The sequence below is a fragment of the Dama dama genome, chromosome 20 (assembly GCF_033118175.1).
Source record: "Dama dama isolate Ldn47 chromosome 20, ASM3311817v1, whole genome shotgun sequence".
In the NCBI taxonomy this organism is placed as follows: domain Eukaryota; kingdom Metazoa; phylum Chordata; class Mammalia; order Artiodactyla; family Cervidae; genus Dama; species Dama dama.
This window is the reverse complement of record NC_083700.1, coordinates 48,532,725-48,550,674: the sequence shown is the minus strand read 5'-3', so window position 1 is coordinate 48,550,674 and position 17,950 is coordinate 48,532,725. Positions and strand designations below refer to the sequence as shown.

General features: G+C 43.1%; 1 long non-coding RNA gene across 1 annotated transcript in view; it reads right to left on the bottom strand.

The window, feature by feature from the left end:
- Positions 1-16,686, bottom strand: part of LOC133041018 (uncharacterized) — a 39,049-nt gene extending 22,363 nt beyond the window's left edge. The window contains exons 1-3 of the long non-coding RNA XR_009689098.1: positions 16,652-16,686; positions 15,167-15,290; positions 2,806-2,895 (exon numbers count right to left, since the gene is read on the bottom strand). This is a non-coding gene — a long non-coding RNA (uncharacterized LOC133041018). The remainder of the gene's footprint in view (positions 1-2,805; positions 2,896-15,166; positions 15,291-16,651) is intronic.
- Positions 16,687-17,950: the final 1,264 nt, after the last annotated feature.

Sequence of the window (17,950 nt, the reverse complement as noted above, 5' to 3'; positions counted from 1 at the left end):
AGGAGGTGATATTTGAGCTGAGTCAAAAGAGAAAAGTAGAAGCACTTCAGAGGAAGAATGAAATACAAGCATTTCAGGAAAAAGGCACGGAACAGGCAATGCCATAGTTGCGTGAAAGGGGGTGCTAAGTTTGGGGAAGGGTGAAAAACTTAGAACAGTTGGAGAGTATGTGAAGCAGAGTGTGGGAGGGGATACTGGGAGGTAGGTGGGGGCAAGAATATGAAGGACCTTGGACAGTTTAAAAATATATTGGAGGAAAATAGAAAAAATGAAAAATTACCTGTACTCCTCATCCTTTATCAAATGTTACAGGAAGTACTACACAATGGAAATTTCCTCTTTGCACATCCAAAATCACCATACCAAGGAAACCTTTGCTAATAGTTTAATAAATGTCCTCCCCATTTCCTAAATTTTTGCAGGTATTTTTATGTATTCAAATTTAAATCACATTTTAAAAGATCCTATACCTACTAATCTGCATTTCCCGCCCGCCTGCCCCCAGTTAGTAACATAGGAGATATTTTTACACGTCACTTTATACAGAACTATTTTGTTGTTTTTAATGGGTAGTGAGGAACCTGTATGCAGGTCAGGAAGCAACAGTTAGAACTGGACATGGAATAACAGATGGGTTCCAAATAGGAAAAGGAGTACGTCAAGGCTGTATATTGTCACCCTGCTTATTTAACTTATTTGCAGAGTACATCATGAGAAACGCTGGGCTGGATAAAGCACAAGCTGGAATCAAGATTGCCAGGAGAAATGTTAATAAATTCAGATATGCAGATAACACCACCCTTATGGCAGAAAGCGAAGAAGAACTAAAGAGCCTCTTAATGAGAGTGAAAGAGGAGAGTGAAAAAGTTGGCTTAAAGCTCAACATTCAGAAAACTAAGATCATGGCATCTGGTCCCATCACTTCATGGCAAATAGATGGGGAAACAGTGGAAACAGTGGCTGACTTTATTTTTCTGTGCTCCAAAATCACTGCAGATGGTGATTGCAGCCGTGAAATTAAAAGATGCTTACTCCTTGGAAGGAAAGTTATGACCAACCTGATAGCATATTGAAAAACAGAGACATTACTTTGTCAACAAAGGTCTGTCTAGTCAAGGCTATGGTTTTTCCAGTGGTCATGTATGGAGAGTTGGACTATACATGACTATACATGGTCATGTGAGAGTTGTACTATAAAGAAAGCTGAGCACAGAAAAATTGATGCTTTTGAACTGTGGTGTCGGAGAAGACTCTAGAGAGTCCCTTGGACTGCAAGGAAATCCAACCAGTCCATCCTAAAGGAGATCAGTCCTTTAGGACTGATGTTCATTGGGTGAGCATCAGGGTGAACATTAGGGTGTTCATTGGTGGGACTGATGTTGAAGCTGAAACTCCAATACTTTGGCCACCTGATGTAAAGAGCTGACTCATTTGAGAAGACCCTGATGCTGGGAAAGATTGAGGGCAGGAGGAGAAGGAGACGACAGAGTATGAGATGGCTGGATGGCATCACCGAGTCGATGGACATGGGTTTGGGTGGACTCCGGGAGTTAGTGATGGACTGGGAGACCTGGCGTGCTGTGGGTCATGGGGTTTCAAAGAGTCAGACACAACTGAGCAACTGAACTAAACTGAATGAGAAACCAGTAAAGGACCCTAAATTCAAGGGTGAGTGGATTGGATCTGTTTTATGTGGAGGCTGGATGAGAGAGAAAGGCCAGGGAGCCCACTCAGAGAGGGCAAAGATGAAAACCCCACTGAAAAGCCCATAAGGATGAGATGCAAGAGAGGCTTCTGAGGCAGAATAAGCATTTTGGGATTTCCCTGGTGGTTCAGTGGTTAAGAATCTGTCTGCCAATGGAGGAGACATGGCTTTGATCCCTTACCTGGGAAGATCGTACATTCTGTGGAGCAACTAAACCTGTGTACCACAACTACTGAAGTCTGCAGGCCCTAGAGCCCATGCTCCACAATGAGAGAAGCCACCACAATGAGAAACCTGTACACCACAACTAGAGAGTAGTCCCTGATTGTCACAACTAGAGAAAGTTCACACGCAGCAACAAAGACCCCAAGCAACCAAAAAAATAAACAAATAGAAATAAATTAATTAGTAAAACCATAAGTAGGTTGCAGTGACCAGTGTTGGCAGGGCTGTGAGAAAGCCTTGGTAAAGGTTCATTGTGTCGTAGTACATTGTGTACTCAAAGTAGCTTCAGAAGAAGCATTTTAAAAGGAGGATTCAAGGGCAAGAGCTACAATGAGGTCCCAGGGAGTTGGAAATCCAGAAATAGAAAACTATCATGGGTCAAAATCACTGTCTAACTCTTTCTAGAGTGAGAGTTTCTCATTCCAGTTTCTCTCTGAAGATCCACCTCAAAAAACTCCATGTGTCTGCTTCTCTGTACACTTGTGCCTAGCTGCACTAGGAGGCTCTGCAAAGCAGGCTATACCGAAAACAGATCAGGGGTGCGCGCATGTGTGTGTGTGTGTGGGCGGGGGTTCTGAATTCCCTGGGCAATTTCAACACAGAGCAAAGGTAAAGAACCTTTGGAGGGACTTTTTCCATGTCTCTGAGGCCCATTTCCAAATTCTCAGGGAAGGTTGTGATTGGCCCAGCCAGGTCAGGGGTTTGCTCTGGTCCAATCAACTATGGCCATCGTGGAGCTCCAGGCAGAATAACTGTGATGGTAACACAGCCTGGAGGAGAAGGAAGTGGTGGGGGAAGCAGGAGGGTGGATGCCAATCTTGGCACTGAGATTTTGCAGTTCCACACAGCACAAGCCCACCAGATTTTACGTTTACCTCTTGCCCCTTCCCCTGGGGACAAAGCCTGGGGCTGAGAGGACAGAGTATTCTGTGTCACTGACATGGGTCCCATTATGCCATCTCCACCTGAAAAGACAAAAGGAATGATTTAGACCCTGAGCTTCAGGCTGCCTTCCTCCACAGGAGCAGCTCAGTCTGAGTTGGGGCAGGGTGGTGGGGGGGCAGGCGGGGAGGAGCAGGCAAGTAGAAGTGGAAGCAAACAGCTGCAAAATGACATTTTGTTGGAATCAGCTTCTGTCATCAGAATGAGTAACCGCGAGTGAATGGTGGTTTCATATTTCCATCCAGGTTTGGAGGAGGAAGTGAGATGGGAAAGAGCTGACCGTTGGGATGCAGTTCTCAGGAACCAGCTGCCTTCTGTGCTCTCCTCCACATTCACCTGCATCATGGGCCACTCCTTCTACTTACCTAAACTTCTCCCTAGATGGAGAATGCATCTCCCCTTCCAGTAGAGGAGTGGGAGCTTGGCCCAACCACAAGAATTTTCTGTTTCCTGCTCCTCTAACTCAAAGTCAGACTCCTCCTGGGTCCTAAAATAATCACAAACCTCAAGAACAGCCCGGGGGTGGATTTGAAGCCAGTGGCATCTTTATTTTTTCTGTTCTGCAAGGGTTTATCTTCTCTTCTAATATCCTACTCTTGACCTTTCAACCATGTTTCTATATTAATACTTCTGCCTGTTCTATAACATATGGATAGATTTAAGTGATTTTCTTCAGTTTTGTTTTTACATCTCTGGAAAAGCTATATTGTTATGCCAAGACAAAAGACTTGGCTTGAGACACAGAAGATCTTAAGACAAGTTCCAGATTTGCCAATTACTAGTTTTGTAACCTCAAGCAGATGACTTCAGTTCCCTCCTCCGTTCTCTCATGACTATGTTTATACTTCTATTATTATATGTATCATATCTCTGTGCTCCCTAGGAGATTCAAAACTTCTCAAGACCAAGCTTTTATTGGTCTGGGGGAAAATGGCATTGTCTAGTACAGTGCCTGACACATAGTAGACATTCCAAAAACTAAAACATAACCTCTTGAAGTTTATAAATTAGAGTAATTATACCAAATTATAAAGATCTTAAAAGGCAATTTATGTAATTTATAAACTATAAAGAATAATATGCATATCTAAAAGTTATAACAATGTCATTATAGAAATCTGCAGAGCTTTTAAAATTATGGTTCCATTAAATTAGTCCTTCTTCATATTTGAAAATTTTAGGGTAAGGGATTTGTGAGAAAAAGCTAAGATTGCTCATTTACAGTGATTTTTATTAATCACATGACTTATTCAGCTTCGAATATAAACCTCTGTTCTCACATGTCCTTTTTAAAATTCAATTAGTTATATTGTTTAAGGGTTGATATACTTGGTATGTGTGCCTGCTCATCACTTCAGTTGTGTCTGACTCTTTGTGACCCCGTGGACTTTAGCCCACCAGTCTCCTCTGTCCATGGGATTCTCCAGGCAAGAATACTGGAGTGGGTTGCTGTGCCCTCTTCTAGGGGATCTTCCCAACCCAGGGATCAAATCTAAGTTGTCTTCATTGCAGGCAGATTCTTTATTGCTGAGCCACTGGGGAAGGAAGACAATTCTAAGCCAGAGTTTCTCAACCTCTGCACTATTGACACTTTGGGCCAGATAACTCTTTGTTGGGGTTGGGGAGCTGTCCAGTGTATTTTAGGATATTTAGCAGCATTTCAGCCCCCTCAACCCTCAAGATGCCAGTGTCACCCTTCCTTTCTACTCAAGTAGCAATCAAAAAATGTTGAATGTCCCCTGGAAGGAGATGGGACAAAATTGCCCTCCTCTCTTCCTTGTGAAGCACTACTGCTCTGAAGTTTTGACTTATCTTTTTTCTCTTGTATCTTTAAATATTAACTTTCTCAATATTTGAAATGTAGGAACTCAACTCTCTTAAGTGCTGCAGAATAAGACCAGTCTGAGTCCTACTCCAAGCATTGTTCACTGACTTGGATTTGAAGGTACTCATGCCATGTCCTTCAGCGTATATGATGAGTCAGAGAGAATTTTCCAGCTTGCCAGAGAAATTCTCTCTTTCTCCCTTATTCTTCTTCCATACTCAGGGTTGGGACAGCCTCAGTATCTAGCATTTACACCAAGACACTGAAGATCAATCTGACAATTCCATCACCATTTCTTCTAAGAAGCAAGTAGGCTTCTTACCTCTAGGGGCTGTGATGGCCTGGCTTCTTAGCGTTCCCCAAGTAGACACATAATCCATTCCCTCTATGAGCCTCACTGCACTAGAGGGACCTTGGGTCTGTAGCATGTCTAAATTTGGATGTGGTCCCTTTATATTACCACAAACAACTCTCTCCTAAAGGAACTACACCTATTTTCCTTTCCACATATGTACTTTTGCTCCTTACCTCCCTCCCTTCCTCTGGATTTGGTACCTCTGTGGACTTACCCCAATTCACAGGCAATGACATAACTTTTCCATCCCCTTGATGCCTGGGGCCAGTTCTCTCATTCAGACAAGATGTTTACTTTCTTCCCTATCTCCTGTCTACCCTCCTTTGAAGAACACAGTCTATGGTTCTGATTGACATTCATTTTCTCCAAAGTGCAAAAGCTGTTATTAATGGTCTCTACTTGCTTGCTTATGAACCTGGTAAGCATGAATTTACCAAATACAAATGCTCTGAGCACCTGTGATGTTGCCACTCACTTAACAAATGCCTCTCTCACAGATAGAAAGGATGCTATCTCATCTGTTGAAAATGACCCTGTGTGCCATGCACACAGTTTCCATTCCTCTTTGAGAAACCATGTTCTTGAGGACAAGGAAGAATGAGACTCTGCCATCTGATTGCATTATGCTGCATTGGATGCTCAGTATCAGGCACATAACAACACATTTACAATTGCTTTTGGAGAGAGAGTTTGCTAACTCAAAATTATCTTTACAAATTAGTATAACCAGCTACTTTTTTTAAAAATTTATTTATTTATTTATTTATTTATTAGTTGGAGGCTAACCAGCTACTTTTAAAAGTAATCATATAAAGATGAGTTGACATTTTAGAAGACAGGAGAGTAGCTAATTAGAAACTCATATGAAGAGGCAATTTGGAAAAGCTGATCACTGTATCTGATATGCCTCAAAATAATCCTCTTTGCATTCGCTGCCACCGTTACCACCACCATTTGGAGCCTCTACTGAGTGCCTGATGTACATTATGTCATTTAAACGTCACAACAATCCTGGTGAGGTTTTCTTGGAAATAACTATCTCCATCTCACAGATTAGAAAACTGAAACTCAGAGATGTTAATGTGAACGTGACCAAGGGCACACAGTCCTTAAGTAGCAAATTTTGGATCCAATCCAAAGCCCAAAAAAGTGAGATGTTGGATGTCACTATTCAGAACAGGGATTTCTACAAAGCTCTGAAGCAGAGTAAAGAGCTTCTTGTCTAATCCTGACAACTGTTACACTAAGAAGTCCTAAAAAATGTCTCACAGTAAAGACTAGGATTCAGAAGATTTCTATCCCAATCCACACTACTATTTTCTAGTGGAATCATCCTGGACAACTGTCTTATTGCTGAGCATCAGTTTCCTCATCAAAAAGAGAGATTAAGAGTTCTGTGTGTAATTATGTATTAATGTTTATTCTCTACAAAAATGTAGCTTGACCATAAGCATTTCCCAAGAACTTCATCACCAAATCATGGGAAGAACCTGGCTTCCCTACTCAAGTTGATTGGCCACTGCTGAGGCTGTCCAAAGTCAGTGTGTTCTCTTTCCCATAACATCCACGATGACACAGGGAGTGTGAGCATGTCAGGCCACAAGGACTGCCTCTCTGATAGGCTGACCACATTTGGAAAACAGACAGAGCCTCTTCTGAGTAACCACAAGGAACGGAGGAGCAGACTCAAGGGCATGCCTCCAAGTGGCGGACCAGCACCCACGGGCTTCAGAACACTTTGGTTAGCCTCAGACTCTGGCAGGAGGGACGAAGCCCAGCTCCCAAGTCGGTCATTTCCACAAAAGTAAACCAAGATGAGTCATGGGAGGATGAAGAAACCACTAGAGACAGCCTCCCTTGTGAGGCTCACTGTAAAGAATTAAAGCTGGAGACGGGAGAGCTCTAAGAACCTGGGCGGCTCATGCTTCCAGCTTAGTGAGTTAATCTGTGAGACATGTGGCGGGATGAGAGCGTGTGTGTGTACATGTTCACACTCATGTGCAAAGAAGGAGAACCTCTGTGTATCCTGTGCCTCCACTTGGTCGGCCAGCTGCCACCGAACATGCATTGGAAACTTACACAATATTATTACTTGAGGGAGAGCCCGGCTCTTTTTGATATTACAAAATTGCCCTTTCACAAGTTTGGACCAATTCAATTTTCACTCTTGCTGAGTATTGCAGGGTCTCTTTTCTTCACCACTTTCAACACTTGGTAACAGTATTATTATTTACACTTTTATTTTTAAAGTAATACCAGCATGTGATGAAAATCACATTTAAAGAGTACATTAAAAAAAAAAAAGAGTACATAACACTGTGAAAAATCTCCTTCTCCTCTGTTCCATTCCCTATGCTAACCAACTTCAGCCAGTTTTGATTTTAGTTCTTCTGGTGGTTGCTGCAAAATGCTAAATAGCATGTTTATATCTCAATTTCCTGATTTGTCAACTTTTAACAGTTCTGACTGTCTCTTGCATAGAGATTTGTGCTAACTTATCTTCTCACCATCTCTGTCTCTTCTCACCTTCATAATTTCAGACAATGTTTCCCTTAATGTGTCACCATGTAAATGAACAAATAGGCAGTCCCTCTACCTTTGCCATCCTTTCTCTCTATGCCTTCACCTCCTCTCTTCTCCCATCACCACCCAATGCCTTTTATGTTTATTGGGTTTGCAGTAGTTATATTCTATTCTGAAACCAAATTTAAGCCTTTCATATTTTTGTCTAAAAATTGAAAATCAATAGGTAGTTTTTATAATTCTGTAAATATATGAAAATTATTTACCAAAAAATCAAGTAAGGAAGAAAATAACCCTGAGCCACTCAAAAGAATGCTCAAAAGTCAAAATCAAAAGAATCCTTTCCTTATCCTAATCAGTTTCTCACAACTATGCCTTAATTTAGATTGCTTCCTGTTCGAATTAGGATTTTCCCTCTGATTTTTGTTTATTTCTAGGGTTTCTAGTTGCTTTTCTTTTTTAACAAATTGACAATATAAACAAATATCTTCATTACTATAAGTTTATCATCCATTTTCTTGTCTTTCAGGTATGTAATACAGTCACTATGTTTGTTTCTTTTTTCTTTTTAATTTTAATTACACCCTCATTTATTTCTAATATTTTTTTAATTCCAAGACTTCATCTTTGTTGTATTCCTTTTACTCTTATTGGAATGTACACACAAGTAATCTTACAATGTTGTGGTCTTAATGTTTGTGTCAGCTCAAATTTATACATTGAAATCTTAATTCCCAGTGTTACCATATTGGGAAGTAGGGTCTTTAAGAGGTCATGAGGCTCAGGTCATGAGGGTCGTGCCCTCATGAAGAGATTTGTGCCCCTATAAAAGAGGCCCTTTTGAGCTTGCTTGTCTCTTCTACCATGTGAGGAAGTCAGCAGTCTGAAATCCGGAAGAGGGCCTTCAAGAGCACCCAACGTGCTGGCACCGTGATCTTGGACTTCCAGCCCCCAGGACTGTGAAAAATAAATGGTATTGTTTATAAGGTACCCGGTCTGTGGTATTTTGTTGTGGTATCCTGAATGAACTAAGATAGTGAATAAATGTTTAAGCCTTTGTTTTGTCTATAAACAAAATTAATTCTGAAAATTGAAAATCAATCATCAGATTTATAACAGTATAATTGTATAAGCATTATTAACTGAAGAATTGAATAGTGTGGTTCTAAATATTCTTTATTTGCCCCAATGCTTAGTGAATAATTTGGTTAGGTTGATAATTCTAAATGGAAAATCATATTCTGATGATACGACAAGGGCATTGCACCACTAGGTTACTCTTATGACATCCAAAATCACTGAAAAGAAGGCCAAGGCCATGTTAATTCTTATTCTTTTATGGTGTCCCATCTTTGTAAAAATTAATTAATTTATTTTAATTGTAGGCTAATTACTTTACAATATTGTGGTGGTTTTTGCCCTACATTAACATGAATCAGCCACAGGTGTACATGTGTCCCCCATCCCAAACCCCCATCCCACCTCCCTCCCCATCCCATCCCTCTGGGTTGTCCCAGTGCATATGGTGCTCCATCTTAACTCCCTGGAAGCACTGAGCATCTTCTCTTTATATTTCATGCTCTAAGCTTTAATATAATGTATGTGCTTGCATGTTTGCTCAATCACTTTAGTCATGTCTGACTCTTTGCAACCCCATGGACTGTAGCCTGCCAGGGTCCTCTGTCCATGGGACTCTCCAGGCAAGATTACTGGAATGGGTTGCGGTGCCCTCCTCCAGGGGATCTTCCAGACCCAGGGATCTAACCAGTGTCTCCTGCATTGCAGGCAGATTCTTAACCTCTGAGCCACTGGGGAAGCCCAACGCAATGCATATGGGTCCTTAAAAAACTATTTTTTCTGTCTCCAGTAGCTACTTCCAATTTGAAAGCTCTTGCCTTTCAGTGATAATTTTTATCCCTCATTTTCTCTGCTGTTTCTGGAATTTCTGCCAGAAAGATGTTGGACTTCCTGATTAATCCTCCACATCTTTTAACTTTCCCCTCATATTTTCCACCTCTCCCTTCCTGCTCTACATTCTGGAATATTTCCTCAACTTTCTTTCCAGACGTTCTATTGAAATGATTAATTTTCAGGAACTCTGGCTATCCTTGCTTATCCATTCGCATTCACGAGTATGTGTCAGTAAGTGGAGCATACGGACTTGTACCACTCACAGGGGAAGAAATCAGGTTGATGGGATGCTTTCCACACCCTGTATGCCCCCTTCTTAGGGCCAAAACAAGGAAAACCTCACTCTGGAGGGCCACCCTCATCCAACCCTAGACCTCCCCAGGTGTGCTAGTGGTAAAGAATCCCTGACAATGCAGGAGGTTTAAGAGACACGGGTTTGATTCCTGGGTTGGGAAGATCCCCTGGAGGAGGGCATGGCAACTCACTCCAGTATTCTTGCCTGGAGAATCCCATGGACAGAGGACCCTGGCAGGCTACAGTCCATGGGGTTGCAAAGAGTTGGACATGACTGAATTGACTTAGCATGCAAACCTCCCAGACCCCCCAGACAAACTGCAGAATTTCCCTAAAAATCAGACTCATTTTTAAAGGCAACTAGTACATGTTCAGCTGTTCTGGCATGTGGTGGGGAGATGGTGACAATAAGGGTGAACAACTGGCTCAGCCATTCCACAGATCATCCTGCAAATAGTCAACCTGATTGCCAGACTGCTTTTCACCTCTACTTTCCCCCTGTCAACTCAGCTTAGCATGTCTTCCAGAGCACCTAGGAAGATGGCACTCCTTCCCAGAAATGAGCTCTCTCTTCACTGCAACATTCTTTCACACCTCAGATACTGATTCTCCCTTTGTGGGTCATTTGGCAATTCAATCTTATTTGCTTCCTATTTATCTTCTATGCATGCATGCATGCATGCTCAGTCACTCAGTCATGTACAAATCTTTGCAACCCTATGGAGTGTAGCCCGCCAGGCTCCTCTGTCCATGTAATTCTCCAGGCAAGAATACTGGAGTAAGTTGCCAGTTCCTCCTCCAGGGTATCTTCCCAACCCAGGGATGGAACCCATACCTCCTGTGTTTCCTGCATTAGGTGTATTCTTTATCATTGAGCCACCTGGGAAGCCCATTTATCTTCCAGAAAGTTTTCAGAAACTGCTGATGTCCCTACCGGCTGCACTCTCCACCACTTGGATGTATTTCCTTTTGCACATCTTCACTGCCGTTTCAACAGGCCTCTGACTCCAGCATTCTTGCCTGGAGAATCTGATGGACTGAGGAGCCTGATGAGCTACAGTTCAAAGGGTCGCAAAGAGTCAGACACAACAAAGCTACTAAGCACACACATGCGGAGCTGGAGTGAAAGAAACTCGTGGGCTCACTTCACTCTCTAACCTGGGAGCCCAAAGTGGAACTGCTGAACATTTCAAACTCTGTCCTAGAGGCAAGCAGATCTCACCTTTAACCTGTCCTTCTGTCATTTTCAGTGAGGTTATGCACCTCTCATATTTGGTTGGCCATTTAAACTCCTTCAGTAGACATGTGCAGATGATGAATGGTTCTAGACATTCAAGTCTAGCAGGAGTTTTACTTCAGCTTCTCGCACAGACCATTTTAGGCTGCAAAGACATGCCACTTGCTAACTCTCAATCCTGTGAGTAGTAACCCATAATTCCCTATGAATTATTAATCAGCAACAGTCAAACTGTCATTTTAAAAATCTTGATAGTCTCCTTTCTCCAAGTTTGCCTCCTGCTCCTCTTTCCTAACTTCATTGAGAAATGGAGGGCAAAAAGGAAAGGCTGCCCCACACTGTGTATTTTCTCCTTGAGTCAGGTTCCATCCTGCCATCTACTTGAATTGTGACCCCCCTCCCAAGTGTGTCTCTGCTCTCAGAGTTGATCCACATGAGACTTGTGGCTGGAGCCACCTCTGTCTGCCAAGAAAAATCCCCTGATGCACGGTAGGCTGGCACCCCTCCCCACATTCCTCTCTTTAGCAAGGCATAAGTACGAGATGAAAGGCTCCGTGAGTGGCAACTGGGGGACACACCGACAGCTCCCAGTGTCCACTTAGTCAGAAGCCCAGGGGCCCCCACCTTGGTTTCTATAAGCTGAACTCTCTCTCTGCCCGCTACAGCTCAGAACCATACTCACAGCAGCTTATTTCAATAATTGAGCACTTCTTGAACAATGTATTTTATCTGGGCACACATATCAAACCCTTTCTGAAAATTAATCTTGAAAAGTCACAACAATACTGAGAAAACCTGAAGTCAGGTATGTGCCTCTTAGGCTCCCCAGGTGGCACAAAGGTAAAGAATCCTCCTGCCAATGCAGGAAACACAACAGACTCAGGCTTGATTCCCGGGTTGGGAAGACCTCCTGGAGTAAGAAATGGCAACCTGCTTTAGTATTCTTGCCTGGAAAATTCCATGGACAGAGGAGCCTGGCAGGCGTACAGTCCATGGGATCGGAAAGAGTCAGGCATGGCTGAGTGACTGAGCACACACACACACATGCCTCTTAGGAGTTTTAAGTAAGACAAGGCATTTTAGTCCATTCATGTAGCAAACTGGGAAGATCTGGGGAATTCAGAACCCACGTTCCTCCCACCTCTAGCCTGGCATGGTTGACCAGGGATGAGAGTCTATTTACGGCAGAAAGCCTGTGCAGCAAGAGCTTGAGAATGATTCTTCCCCCATTTATCACAGGCGTGCATGAACTTCTCAGTTTAGGATAAAGAAAGAGGAGCAGGAGGGAGTGGCTTTTGGTGAAGGATGAGGGATGTCTTCTCTCAAAACTTTGAGAAAGCCACAATTCTGTCTTAAACCATAGGGCCATGGAAAGAAATGCTACCTAGGGAGACTCAAAGAATGGGACTCAAACAGGAAAATCCCGATGAAACCAAGGGTCCAGGGAAGGGATCCTCTTTCACAACCCCCAAAAGTAAAGGACTTTGCACACAGCAGATACCTGTTTCAGCTTGCAGGGGCTGGCATAACAGAACACACAGGCTGAATGTCTTAACAACTGACATTTATTTGCCCCAGTTCTGGAGGTTTGAAATCCATAAATTAAGGTGCTGACAGGGTTGGTGAGGGCTCTTGTTGGCTTGCAGATCTTCTTCATGTGTCTCCACGTGGCCTGTGCGTATATGTGGAAAAAGAAATCTCTAATATCTGTTTCTTTTCTTATAACAGCAGTCCCCAGTGTTTTGGGCACCAGGGACCAGTTTCATGGAAGACAGCTTTTCCACAGACCAGGGTAGGGGGTAGTTTCAGAATGATTCAAGTGTATTACATTTATTGTACACTTTATTTCCATTATTGTTACATCAGCTCCACCTCAGATCATCAGGCATTAGATCCTGGAGGTTGTGGTCCCCTGTCTTACAAGAACACCAATCCCATCTGCTAAGGTGCCTCATTTATGACCTCATTTAACCTTAATTACTTCCTTATAAGCCCTGTCTCCAAACACAGGCACCTTGGGGGTTATTCAACATATGAAGGGCCAGGACCACAATTTAATTCACAACAGTACTGAATAAATACCAATGGTTAATTAACTACTGATCTATCTGACTGCTTTCCCAAAACATGGGGTTCCTCCTTTTTTTCTACATCCTTCTTAGTTCTTCCTCAAGGCAAATGCCATTGCCAATATGATGGCACTACCCAGGTCATCAAGGGTATAGTTTTTACAATGTCTCTATGAGGTGACAAACAGCCACATGTCCAGGACCAGTCACCTCCATCCCCACCCTGCCTGCACATGGGGGTCTCTTGGCCCCCTCTATCTCCCTCTGTCCCTATGACACTCTGTCTCTAGCCCAAGGAATGTGAGCGTCTGAGACCCGTGTTCACTACTAGGGGAGATAAGGAACCCTACTTCAGCTTCTAGCCTCAGCTGTGTGCTTTAATTCAGCTTCGTCAGACCTCTGCCCTCTGGGGAGGGGATGGGAGAGACGTAGAGTGAGTCTTGTGCATGGCCAACAAAAAAGAGCAGGACTTGTTTTCCCATTTGTTATCATTCCCCCCTCTTCTGTCTCTCTCTCTTACACACACACACCAAGAAAGGCATCACTGATGAGGCGAATATGGACATTTCCAGGATCTCTGCCAAAATGTCATCAAAATCTGATCTACATCTTTAATGAGGACTATGAGTTTATTGTTCCAACAGTCTGCATGTTCCATCTAATAAAGAGTCATATAAACACAAGGAAGCTCTGGTTTCAAGCTATAAATGTGTCGGCTCACTGCCCGAGCATCTAATGAGATGACTGATTGTGCTACAGAAGAGACGAGAACTGCACCAGAATGATCCTCCCTGAGCTCACATGACCCAGAGTGATTCCTCAAGGTGTCCTTTCCCTCTACGAGTAGTTCCAGGTCACAGGTACTGTATTCAGAGCTGTCCTGGCATTCTCCTGACTCCCTAGGACATCGCAGCTCAACATCTTTCTTTTTTCACAGTTGGGGGACCTATCTAGCTTGTTCATTTCCTCTCTAAATCTTTTGCTACTCCAAAATAGCCCTAACACATTTACAGTTTATGAAGTCCTTTCTCGTGTCATCATTTAATTCTCACAAACACTCTGTGAGGTAATGAAGACTCAGACACTCATGCATTCAACAAGCAGTGATAGAAAGCTCAGCACCATTGCAAGCAATGGGGCGGCGGGGGTGGCTGCAGCATCCTGCCCACATATGAGGGGCTCACAGACTCCCAGGGGAGATGGGCAGGCGCAGCCACACCACTCAGTACACCAGATGTCACAGGTGAAGGTGCAATCTAGCTCAGATGGACCAGGGAGGCTTCCCGAGGAAGAATATGGATCTCAGCCCTGATGGGAGGGCCTGGACAGGCAAAGAAGGAGGCTAAAGGAATGCCAGGCAAGAGAGCAGGACGTTCAAGTTATACAAGAGAAAGTCTGGCCCATTTGTGGCGCTCTGAGTAGCTGAATGTGGTCTGAGACAGAATGTAAGATGGGGTAGGGAAGATGGGCCGGGAATGAATCAAGAGAGGACCTCGGGGGCCAGACCACAGGGCAATATATTTCAGGACATGTTAAGGAGTTTACTCCAAGGGGAATAAATAGGCAATCACTAAGGGTGTTAAGTAAAAGAGGCACACGATGAGATTCGCGGTTTAGAAAAAGTAATTGGGCAGTGACCCGACTGAGGGTGAGGCAGGAGGATACTAACGTGGTCTAGGAGAGACAGATGCTGAGATTTCCATTCAGAGCAATGGCAGTGGGGCTGGGGAGTAGGGCTAGATTCAAGAGATATTTAAGAGGACACCACACAGGACTTACGGCTGGACGTGGAAGGTCTAGGAACAGCTAGAGCAAACATCCAGCTTTCCTTGGGCACCTATGGGTAGGTGACACTGTAATTCACCTGAGTGTGACTAGGAAGAGAAGCTGGTTTTGAAGGAAAGGTGAGCAGATAGATTGATACAAGACTCCAGGGGCCTGCAAATTCCAAACAGAGATGATCAGGGAAGTTTGGATTCAGGCCTCAGGAGCGTAGAGGAGGGGTCTGCCTTGGAGATTTGGATTTTGGAGATATTGGCATATTGGCACTAGTTGCTATAACAGGAGTCCGTGAGCTCACCTGGTGGGTGGAGACAGAAGCCTGATATCATTTTGTTGTCAGAGCTGCTCCAGGTCTTTGTTCCATCAGGTCCTTTGCGTCTCTTTCCTTCTCCATCAAAATTTGCTTGTCTTATGGAAGCAACCTAAATGTCCACACGCAAGGAATGGATAAAGAAGATGTAGTACATATAGGCAATGGAATATTACTTAGTCATTAAAAAGATCGAAATAATGCCATTTGCAGCAACATGGATGGACCTAGAGATCACCATACTGAGTGAAGTAAATCAGACAGAGAAGGAGGAATATTGTGACATCTCTTATATGTCACAATATAAAAAGAATCTAAAAAGAAATAATACAAATGAACTTACAAAACAGAAAGAGACCCACAGACTTAGAGAATGAAGCTATGGTTGCTGGGAGAAGGATGTGGGAGGGGATAGTTAGGGAGTTTGGGATGGAAATGTACACACTGCTGTACTTAAAATGGATAACCACAAGGACCTACTGCATTGAACAAAGAACTCTCAATGTTATGTGGCAGCCTGGATAGGAGGGGAGAATGGATACATGTATATGTATGGCTGAATCTCTTCACTGTTCACTGAAACTATCACAACATTGTTAATTGGCTATACCCTGGTACAAAATAAAAAGTGTTTTAAAAATTTTGCTTGTCTTAGATCCCATTCTATCTCCACTCTAGAATCTAAGTTCTCAGGTAGACTCTGTGATCGAGCTATCCCTGCTAAGATGCGTACAAATAGGTTAGTGAGAAATCCATCCTATGATACTCAATCCTTTCAACTAGAATTCTTAGAGACATGTAAGCAGCACTGTTAAAGGCAACAATTTCAAGCAACTTGGTAGATTATTGAGGAAGGAGTGTGAATAGGAGAGGAAGCAGGGAGAAAATTTGGAGCTAGATCACCATGAGTATATTTCACAGCATATTAAGGTGTTTGGATTTGAATTCATTCAACATGGCGAAGTGGAGTCCATTGGCCCACAAGCCACTTTTTATCATAACAGTTGGCATTCTATTATCTATTGTTTATTGTCTATTGTATTCTATATTTCATCACTGGGAAAAATGATGGATGTGCCCTTGACTGTACACACACACACACACACACACACACACACACTCACACACACATACACACTCCACACCACAAGGATCTTTCATCTCTGAAAAACAACAGAAGTAGAGACAGGGTAATTTTCAAATCAAGGCCACAAGTCCTAAATCTTCTTTCTGAAATGCTGTTGAGTACTCTCCTCAGTAGATCCAGAGCTGGGCCAGCTAGAAACCCCATTCAGAGCAGAGTTTACCAGGAAGTAAGTTGAGAAGAAATCCTTCAGGCAAGGGATTTTTTGTTTCTTTCACTCTTTGCAAATATAATTTGCAATTTTCAAGTTAATGAAAAGGAGAGGAAAGGAAACACCTGAAAGGTCTTTTAAAAGAAGTAGAAAGTTGGACAGACTAAGAAACACTTACAAAACAGTCTGTCCTGCTGTGTTGTTCCAGTCTTGCAAGACCTCAGCCACAGTGACCTCAGGGTCATAGAAAGAAGAAACTCGCAGTGTTGGGGTTTGGGGAGGGGTGGTTTTGGCACTTTGCTTGGAGCATGGGCTTACCTCCAGGCTCTAAGATCCTACAGCAGGGCCCAGGGCATGCTGCCTGTCTGGGGAGCAATCAGCTGCCAGCCCTTCTGCTACATCTCTGGGGAGGAGCCCGGGCAACAGGTGGTGGGGCAGCCCAGCCAGCCTCCCAGCTGCAGACAGGAAATGCCGTCCCACTGCGAAACGAGGGCAGCAGAGTTCACAAAAGCACATGCTGTCTGGCTGGAATGGAGCTGTAAGGTTGTCCCGTCCCACTCCCACCAGTCGGCATCTGAATGTCTTCCACAACATTCCTACCAAGTGCTCCTTAAGCCAGCACTTGAATGGCCCCTGTAATAGGACACTTGTCTTTCAAGGAAGGCCATTTTATCTTTGGACAGTTCTGGCTGGAGAAGCGGTAAGGCTCACACTGAATCTAAGTGCCTCCCTAACTTTAGCTAACACATGGGAGGTGATCCTCTGTAGTCACAAGGAATATGTTCCTGCCTGTTCCAAGTTGCAGATGTTTGACTGTCTGAAACCTGCTTGATATGCTATCAAGCAGATCAGACCAGTAAAAATGAAAGAAATTTGAATAAGGAATAGACTTTAGCTGGGCTTCCCCAGTGGCTCAGTAGCCAAAAACAGAATCTCCTGCCAATGCGGGAGACATGGGTTCAATCCCTGGGTAGGGAAGATCTCCTGGAGGAGGAAACGGCAGCCTATTCCAGCACTCTTTCCTGGGAAATCCCATGGACAGAGCAGACAGGTGGGCTACCATCCATGGGGTGACAAAAGAGTCAGACACGACTTGCAACTAAACAACAACAATAGACTCTAGATAATAATATTTTTTTGTTAATAATAATATTTTTTGTTAAAAATAATAATTATTTTTAAAGAAAGAAATAAAAACAATGGGGAGAAAACACTGAGAGATCAATAAGGTTGGAAAACTCTAGCCACACTGATAAGGAGAAACACAAAAATTGTCCATGTCGCAGATGAGAGGGTTGGTATCACTATAGATTCTATAGATATTTTAAAAAAATAAGAGCACATGAACATTGTGCCAATAAATTCAGCAACTTATATGAAATAGACAATTATTTTGAAAGCCTCACACTATTAAATTTCACTCAAGAAATTATAGATAAATGCTGTATCTATTAAGGAAATTGAATTTATACTAAAA